Source organism: Nomascus leucogenys, chromosome 11 (assembly GCF_006542625.1).
Source record: "Nomascus leucogenys isolate Asia chromosome 11, Asia_NLE_v1, whole genome shotgun sequence".
Lineage (NCBI taxonomy): Eukaryota > Metazoa > Chordata > Mammalia > Primates > Hylobatidae > Nomascus > Nomascus leucogenys.
The window spans coordinates 1,741,501-1,749,974 of record NC_044391.1 but is presented as its reverse complement, the minus strand read 5'-3'; the positions used below and the strand labels follow the sequence as shown (position 1 = coordinate 1,749,974).

The 8,474-nt window shown below is 36.5% G+C and overlaps 1 long non-coding RNA gene across 1 annotated transcript; it reads left to right on the top strand.

Annotated features, from left to right (window-relative positions):
• The first annotated feature begins 2,592 nt into the window (after window positions 1-2,592).
• LOC105740450 lies at window positions 2,593-7,930 on the top strand. The gene is made up of 2 exons (XR_001116496.2): window positions 2,593-2,697; window positions 6,268-7,930. It is a non-coding gene; the product is annotated as an uncharacterized LOC105740450 (long non-coding RNA).
• The last annotated feature ends 544 nt before the right edge of the window (window positions 7,931-8,474 follow it).

The following is an 8,474-nucleotide window of genomic DNA, read 5'->3' as shown; positions in this document are numbered from 1 at the left end:
AAAAAGTATTTATTTTAATTAACAAAAATTGTACATATTGATTATGTATTACGCATTGTTTTTAAATATGTATTTGTGTCTGATGTGGTACCTAGGAATCTGTATTTCTGCAAGTCCCTAGGTGAGGCTGAGGTTGAATAGTTAAATCGAGCTAATTACCATATGCTTTACTTCACATACTTTCATTTTTGTTTGTGGTGAAAGAACTTAAAATTGGCTGGGCGTGGTGGCTCACGCCTGTAATCCCAGCACTTTGGGAGGCCGAGGCGGGTGGATCACAAGGTCAGGAGATCGAGACAATCCTGGCTAACACAGTGAAACCCTGTCTCTACTAAAAATACAAAAAAGAAAAAAAAAAATTAGCCGGGAGTGGTGGCGGGCGCCTGTAGTCCCAGCTACTCAGGAGGCTGAGGCAGGAGAATGGTGTGAACCCGGGAGGTGGAGTTTGCACTGAGCCAAGATTGTTCCACTGCACTCCAGCGTGGGTGACAGAGCAAGACTCTGTCTCAAAAAAAAAAAAAAGAACTTAAAATCTACTCCCTTGTAAATTAAAACCAATGAGATACCACCTGGCACCTTAGAACAGCTACCCTCAAGAAAGATAACAAGTGTTAATATGGATATGGAGAAAAGGGAACTTTCACACACTGTTAGTGAGAACGTAAATTAGCACAGCCATTATGAAAAACAGTACGAACGTTCCTCAGAGAATTAAAAATGAAACTACCATGTGATTCAGCAATCCCACCACTGAGTATCCAAAGGCAATGAAATCAGTATGCTGATGAGATGTCTGTATTCCCACCTTCATTGCAACATTATTCATCATAGCAAAGACACGGAATCGGCTTGGACATCCATCCTCAGATTAATGGATAAGGAAAATGCAGCGCATCTACACAATGGAATAGTATGCAGCCTTACAAAAAAAGGAAATCTATCATTTGTGACAACATAGATGAACCTGGAGGACATTCTGTTAAGTATCTATTTTATGACCTTTGTAGTTAGTATCCACCTTAGAAATAAAACGTAATGTTAATTATTGCCCCCTTCTAAAACCTACATTTAAAGAAAAGCACTGACTATATACCCAAGACTAGGATTTTCATTCTTTACTGTACTGAGGAAATGCAGTAAACTTCCCATTATCCATTGACATTTGTTGATTTTAGTTGCCATCCCAATAAGATTGGCAATAAATTTCCTAACACAAATGTAGCAGAATGGACTGAGATATGAGTAATAAAACAAGTGACAGTTTAGAAATAATAAATAAAATATATGTGTAATGTATATTAATGTTATATATTACAAATTTTAATAGCTATACCTTGAATATAGAGATATTAAGTTTCAACAATTTGCTTATATTAATATGAACATACTTGGTACATGTAATATTTTTATATATTTTCTGTATGCCTTGCATTTACATATTTTACTTTTTAAAATGACTTTGCATATAATAATTGAATATAATTAATACATTATTATATGTTTAGTTATATATTTTACGATATACCGATATCTGATGAAATATTAAATATCAACATAATATATGTATTATATTAGTACAGTCGTTTATTGCTTAATAACAGGAATTCCTTATGGGAAATGTGTCATTAGGTGATTTTGTCATCATTGTGCAAACATCATACAGAATGCTCACACAAACCTAGGTGGCATAGCCTACTATACGAGGCTACATGTTATAACTGATTGCTCCTAAGCTACAAACCTATACAACATGCTACTATACTGAATATCATATATAATTGTAACAACAGTAAGTATTAGTGTATCTAACATGTCTAGACGTAGGTAATGAAAATAGGGTACTATAATCTTATGTGGGCACCGTCTTATAGGCGTTCCATCATTGACCAAAATGTTGTTATGCAGCCTGTGACTATGAACATATGAACATATATTCAAATATGAACATAAAACATTTTGCTTAAATATTTAAATAAACATAATATTGTATGTGCCTTACATGTAGATATTTCACTTTTTAAAATTATGTGAAAATTATTAATGTAATTTTGCCGTAAATATTGTAATTATTGTAGAGAAATATTTTACTAAATATAAAGGGAAATAAAATTATCCTCTTTCTTTTTACTTCTTTAAGTGATGCCACACATATTATATTCCAGGGGGTTTATAATTGTAACAATTATTTTTAAATAGCTTCTGTGTGCAAGTGACCTTAGGAGCTCTTCACATAAGCATAAGGTTAGGTACAGTAGTTCCCCCTTATCCCCAGTGGATCCCTAGAACTAAGGATAGTACTGAACCCTATATATGGTATGCTTGTTTCTACGTATACTTAACTATTAAAAAATTTATAAATTAGGCACAAAGGATTAACAATCATAACTGGTAATAAAATAGAACAATTGCAACAATATAATGTAATAAAAGTTTTGTGAATGTGGCCTTTCTCTTTCAAAATATCTTCTTGTACTGTACTTCCCCTTCGTCTTGTTGTAATGTTATGAGATGATAAAATGCCTACGTGATGCTGTGAAGTGAGGTGAATGACACAGGCATTGTGACATAGCGTTAGGCTACAGGTGACTTTCTGAAGATTCTCCAGTAGGAGGACCATCTGCTTCGGGTGATCCTGGATCGTCAAGCCACGTTGATGTTGATTGGATGTCAGGAGCAGACGATGTCCAGGACTAACAGGTGGGGAACATATACCCCACAGATATGCTGGACAAAGGAATGAGTCACATTAGGGGTGAGATGGAAGCAGGAATCATGCTACTGAGAAGAGTGCGCCATCTAAAACTTATAAATTGTTATTTGTGAACTTTTTCATAAAGGTCATAATATTTTCAGACCACAGTTGAGTGTGGGTAACTGCAAGTGTAAGAAACGAAACCAAGGATAAGGGGGAGCTAAAGTTCTTCCCCAAGCCTTCTTCATATACTAACAAACAGTGGACAATGTTAGCATTTCATCTGCAGCAGATTTACTCCAGGAAAATTGATGTAAAACATGATGTCCATCCAATATAGTGAGGCCTTTGGGGAAATGCCTGCTCCATTGTACTAGCTTGGGCAGGCTACACGCACTCAAATTCTCTCTGGAACCCCTTGCATGTAACTTAATTAATTTCATCCAAGTTGGAGATAAATGCTGAGGCTGCTGCTGGGACTTCGGTGGAGAAGTTAGGGGCAGATTCTGCTCAATCGTACTGATAGGAAGAAATGGTGAAAATCCCGGGAACTGGATCATCCTGATGAGAGGCCCAAGAATAATAAGAATGGGAGATTTCTGTTTAAATCAATCACAGCAATAATTCTCAAATGTAATTCCCAGACCAGCAGCCTCAGCCTCACCTAGGGACTTACAGAAATACAGATTCCTAGGTACCACATCAGACACATTGTGTTAGAAACTACGTCAGGTCCTGCAATGTGTGTTTAAACAAGCCGTCCAGGTGATCCTGATTCACTCTAAAGTTTGGGAATCTAAGAATCACTGAATTAGAGAACGAAAGGAGACACAAGTGTGAGCCTTTGAATTGCTGTGGTGAGTAGGAATATGTTTTGTTTCCGTGTATTACCCATTCAGTCAGAGCAAGGACTAACAGCCAGATGTATTGATGTCACCCAATTGACCCGTGCCCTATGACATTCCTGTGTTCCATAAAAACCGTTTCCAAGCATAGGTGCCTTTCTTCCTTCCCATCTTTCACTTTACAAACCACTGCCTTGTAAAGTACTATCAACAACAAGGGGAATAGGCAATATTGTCAGGAATTAAACCCAAGGAGAAGTCAAAAGCCATCCTTTTCCCGTAAAGTCATTGTGCACTTGCCTCATTTCCTGCTGACTGACTTTCTCTTGGGAATAGAAACCAGGAAATCTTTGAGGCAGGTGCAGTTATAACAGATGTTACAAAGCCAGAGACTGCTTCCCCTATTTGTTATTAACAGTATAATTCCTCCACACAGAAATCAGCTTGAGTCTTCACAGAGAAATGCCTCTTTCCTAGTAAGATTGTGCATTTTCCTCCACGAAGCTGTGCTTTCTTCCGTTTCCTCCACGAAGCTGTACTTTCTTCTGATATCTCAGAAAGCCTCTTCTGTTGCCCATGGACTGTCAGGCGGCATTAAAGTTTGTTTGGCTTTTGCTTCCATCTCATATAAACTGACCTTGCCTAGGTACTCTCTCAGCCTCACTGATATAAAACTTCAATTACCTAGAAACAGAGTGTTTCTTATAAGACCCTTCTACTCACCAGATGTTTTTCCTTTCAATTGACTGTAGCATAAAGAGACAAAAGAAGAGGAAAAATTTTCTGGAATTTATATTTTTAGAAGGCACAATAAGAGTTGATACACAGAAGCAAAGAAGGCAGAATGAAATCATTATTAAGCATGGGCTTTGGAGCCAGCTTGGCTTAGCTACCTAATGGCTGTGTAAACTTGGTCAAGTTATTTCACCTCTCTTTTTCTAAAGGATGGGGGTAATAGCTCCTGGCTCACTGGACTGTTGGGAGGATTAAATTGTTAACTTACAAAAGTTATTATTGATATTATTGACCTAATACTCCACAAGATACTATATTGAAAGAATGATCCAATTATATTTACCATTTCTTATTTATCAGTGCAGGGAAATAAGCTGCTGTAGAAAATGGGAAGCTAACCTTCAATATCTCTTTTTCAGAAAAGACATCGCCTTCCCATGCTGCCTAATTAACTCTCTTGTTAGTTAAATTTTCATTCACATTTGCCTTAACTCCTCACCTGAATTATCTGATCTTTGAGAGCAGGTGCTCCGCTTTAGTCTTCTTTGTACAAGCCAGAATACTAAGCAAAGCAACTTTCATATTGTAATAGATTTAATTTTCAGAAAGACGTTTTCCAGTGAACCAGAAAGAATAATTACCCCTAAATCCTCACTCATCCTGGCACATTGAGGCTTTACCTTGTATTCTGTTTCTCAGGGCACACCCATGGTGCTGTGAAAGGCACTTGCTTCCACAAGGCTTACTTCTGTGTTATGATCTTCAAAGTGACATCCAGGTCAAACACTCAGGTGATAGAAGACTCAGGAGCCACATCTAGATGAGGGAGGCTCTCTGGGAAATTCAAAACATGACTATAATGTGGTACCTGCTCCTCCTCACTCCAAAATATTATTCTGAACTACCAGACTTTCACATCAATAAGAGACCTTTGGAACATTAAAGTAGCTAGTCCAGTGAGAAGTAGTATGGATGTTTAAAAAAACAGAGCTGAAAGCGGGTGGTCAGAAAAGTCTTCCTGAAATGGCTGCACACTGAGATGGATCTTCTACACCAAGGAGCCTGCAGTTCCCCCACCTGTCCCGACGAGTGTGACTCACATCATGTAGCACAGCCCTTCCATATTACAATGCTTACAATGGATACTCCAACAGAAAAAAAGAATCTAGAAAAAGTTTTATATGATAATGACCAATAAAAACATGTCATGTAGTACTAAATGCTGTAACTAGTTCTTCATTAAATAAATCCAGTAATTACAAAGAACTTTAAAGTAGTCTTCCTCTTCCCAAACCATGCAGCCTCAAAAGTGCATAAAAGGATTTCTCCTTTATGAAGCTTTATATTAAGGCTGCTACATTTTAAAATGTAGAGGACTTTTTTTTCTTTTCTTCTTTTTTTTTATTTTAATGAGAAAGCTTCTTTAAACCAGGTGTTCTGCTACTCTGGCATTTTGTATATAAAGTTCTATGATAATCAACATGTCATGTGATACTTAAAGTCCTGTAGGAAACTCTTGTGATTCTAAACCATTAAGTGCCTGGAGAGTTGGGGCTCTATCTAATTTGTAATTTATCCCCAGCTTTGCAACATACCAAGCACTTAATAGATACATAGTGAATCAATTAAATCAACTAATATATGTTAAGGTTAAATTAATTATTGTGTGTTCTCTTGTATTCTGTTTTTAAAAGCTAGTTGACTACATATAATATGTTGGGTTCTGCTTATAACCTCATGGTAACACATTATCAATCATAAAAGTTAACAAGAATATCCAATGGTAACCAACCGTGTTTGATAACAAAATTTTAAGGTAGCCAGCCAAAACAATGATGATGATGAGGAGGATAATTCTGTCAGTCTGTAGCACATTCTATAATTTGGAAAATGCATGAGTATTTTGCCACCTGCACCAGGATCCCCATGGCAAAATCAGGTGAATTTTGGTTCCTCTCTTTACTTCAGATAATATATATTTTTTTTCATTTGCAGAATGAATCTACCAGGAGCACAGACTTTGGGATCACCATTGTGTCTGTTATAAGTGTGCGAGTGTGTGTGCACGCGTGCGCGTGCGTGCGTGTGTCTTCCATTTTGAAACAATAAGCTAGTGGTTTTCTAACCTGACTTACTTATGAGAATTCATGCAGAGTTTAGCTCATAAAAAGTACACCAGTTTTGGCCCCCACCCACCAGGACTGAACTGAAGTCTCTAGTGATTAAAACTGACAGATAAAATACAAGATACCCAATTAAATTTGGATTCTACATAAACAGTGAAAAAAATACATGTATGTTCCATAATATTTAGAACATATACTTAAAAATTATTTTTATCTAAAATTTAAATGTATCTGGGCGTCTCAGTTTTTTGTTTTATTTTATCTTTGTCTTTTTCTTTCCTGTCTCGTAGACTAACTCTGCCAAGGGTCTAAACTGGGAATCTCTATTTTCAGCAATTCCCATGCTAATTATATTAAATCTAGGTCTTTTTTTCCCCAAACTTTCTTCTTTATTTGTTCTTCTTTTTTAAATTCACATTTCAGACTTAAACCAAAGAGCTATCACACAACATACATATTTTTAAAATTGAGGAGTTAAATATTTCTTATATAAGTAACTATCTCAAAAGTGTATTCATGATTCCAGGTAAGCCTTTTTATTTTAATAAAATGCTGTTTCAAATGTCTTATTATTTACATTGTATCCATCATTTTATTCAAAAATATTTCTACACTATATTTACTGTTACATGAGATCCATGGCTATCCAGTTTGGGATTTTTAAATGATATTACACCCCTAGTCAAGAAAATAAGATGAAAAGCATGCAAGGTGGTCTTTTCCTGCAAGATAATAAAGTTCTATCTTTTCTCCAGTAGAAGTAGCGCAATTTCAAAAGTTTTATCACAATTATTTAGAATGAGGAAAATAATAACTAGAGCTTCTTTCAAAATTACCCTAAAGAGGAGGAAAAATAAAAGTTAACCCAGAGAAGAACAAATGGGCAAATAAGGCAAGCGCAACCAGGTCTCAGGGAGGAATTTCTTAATCCCCACAGCTTGTAATCGGGAGTTAGGACCCAAGGGTGTGAAAATTGTCAGTGCAGCAACACAAAATCCTAGAAAGACTCAGTAGGTGCAGAGACTCAAGATGGTATATGAGCAGTTGCTGAGATCCTAGAGTCTGGGAAACACAGCACATTCCAACGCAAATCCCGGAGCCCAGGTACCATGGGAACAGCTGATCCTCCACAAACATCTATTGATATGTGGAGATGAGATGGGCCCTGACATGCTGTCTGGATATTATGAGCAAGGTGGAGGGTAACCAAGGGGACCAGGCCAACAGCGTGGAGCTGCATAAATCCCAGCTGCAAATTCAAAAGGGATGCCTAGACTTGAATATTCCTTTTGCCCCCAGCTAATGTGTGTACTGACCTCTGCTTAAAGAGCTTGGAAATATTTTTAAGTAATTTGGTTCCCATAAATAGAATGTCCTCTTCAGGTGTTATGTGAGGAAGAACTAAAAATAATTAGTGCAAATGATCCTCAGACCTTCCACCACCTGAAAGAGCTTAAAAAAAAAAAGGGAGGTGCGGGGGAAGGGAATAAACTTTGGTGCTTTAAAAAGAAAATAAAAAGTGTTTTGTACTGCAGGAAGCTGGTAGAAAGTTTATCCGAAAAAAAATTCTGATAAATTGCATCATTTAAGCACATTCCGTGTTACTCATTAAAAATGTAAAACATATTTTTTAAGTTCATTTGGTATGATCTCTAAGCGGCTGCTTGGGGAAATGTGTTGCAATTTGTTTTATACACCTGGGCTTAAATAGTATGAAACTTCCACTTAAAAAAATAGATACATTGTGTAGCATTTAAAACACATGCTTATTTTAAGTCTTTCTGGTTTCCTAATTCAGTTTCAAGCTGAAATCCTATGAGGGCAAATTTCATTTAAATTTGGCAAAAGGCAGCTTTGATTAAGGTAAAAGGGAGAAAAACATATAAACAAGCAATGAAATCAGACTTCCTGGAGTGCTGAGTTGTGAAACTTTTGATTTTGAGAAATACTAGGTATTTATTAGGCGTTTCGCTGATGCCTTCTTAGTGCTCTGTGAAATACAAACAGGAAACAAAAATGGGAATCTATGGAGAAAAAAAGGAAAAACTGAAGTCTCCTTCATGTTTTCCTCTTTCA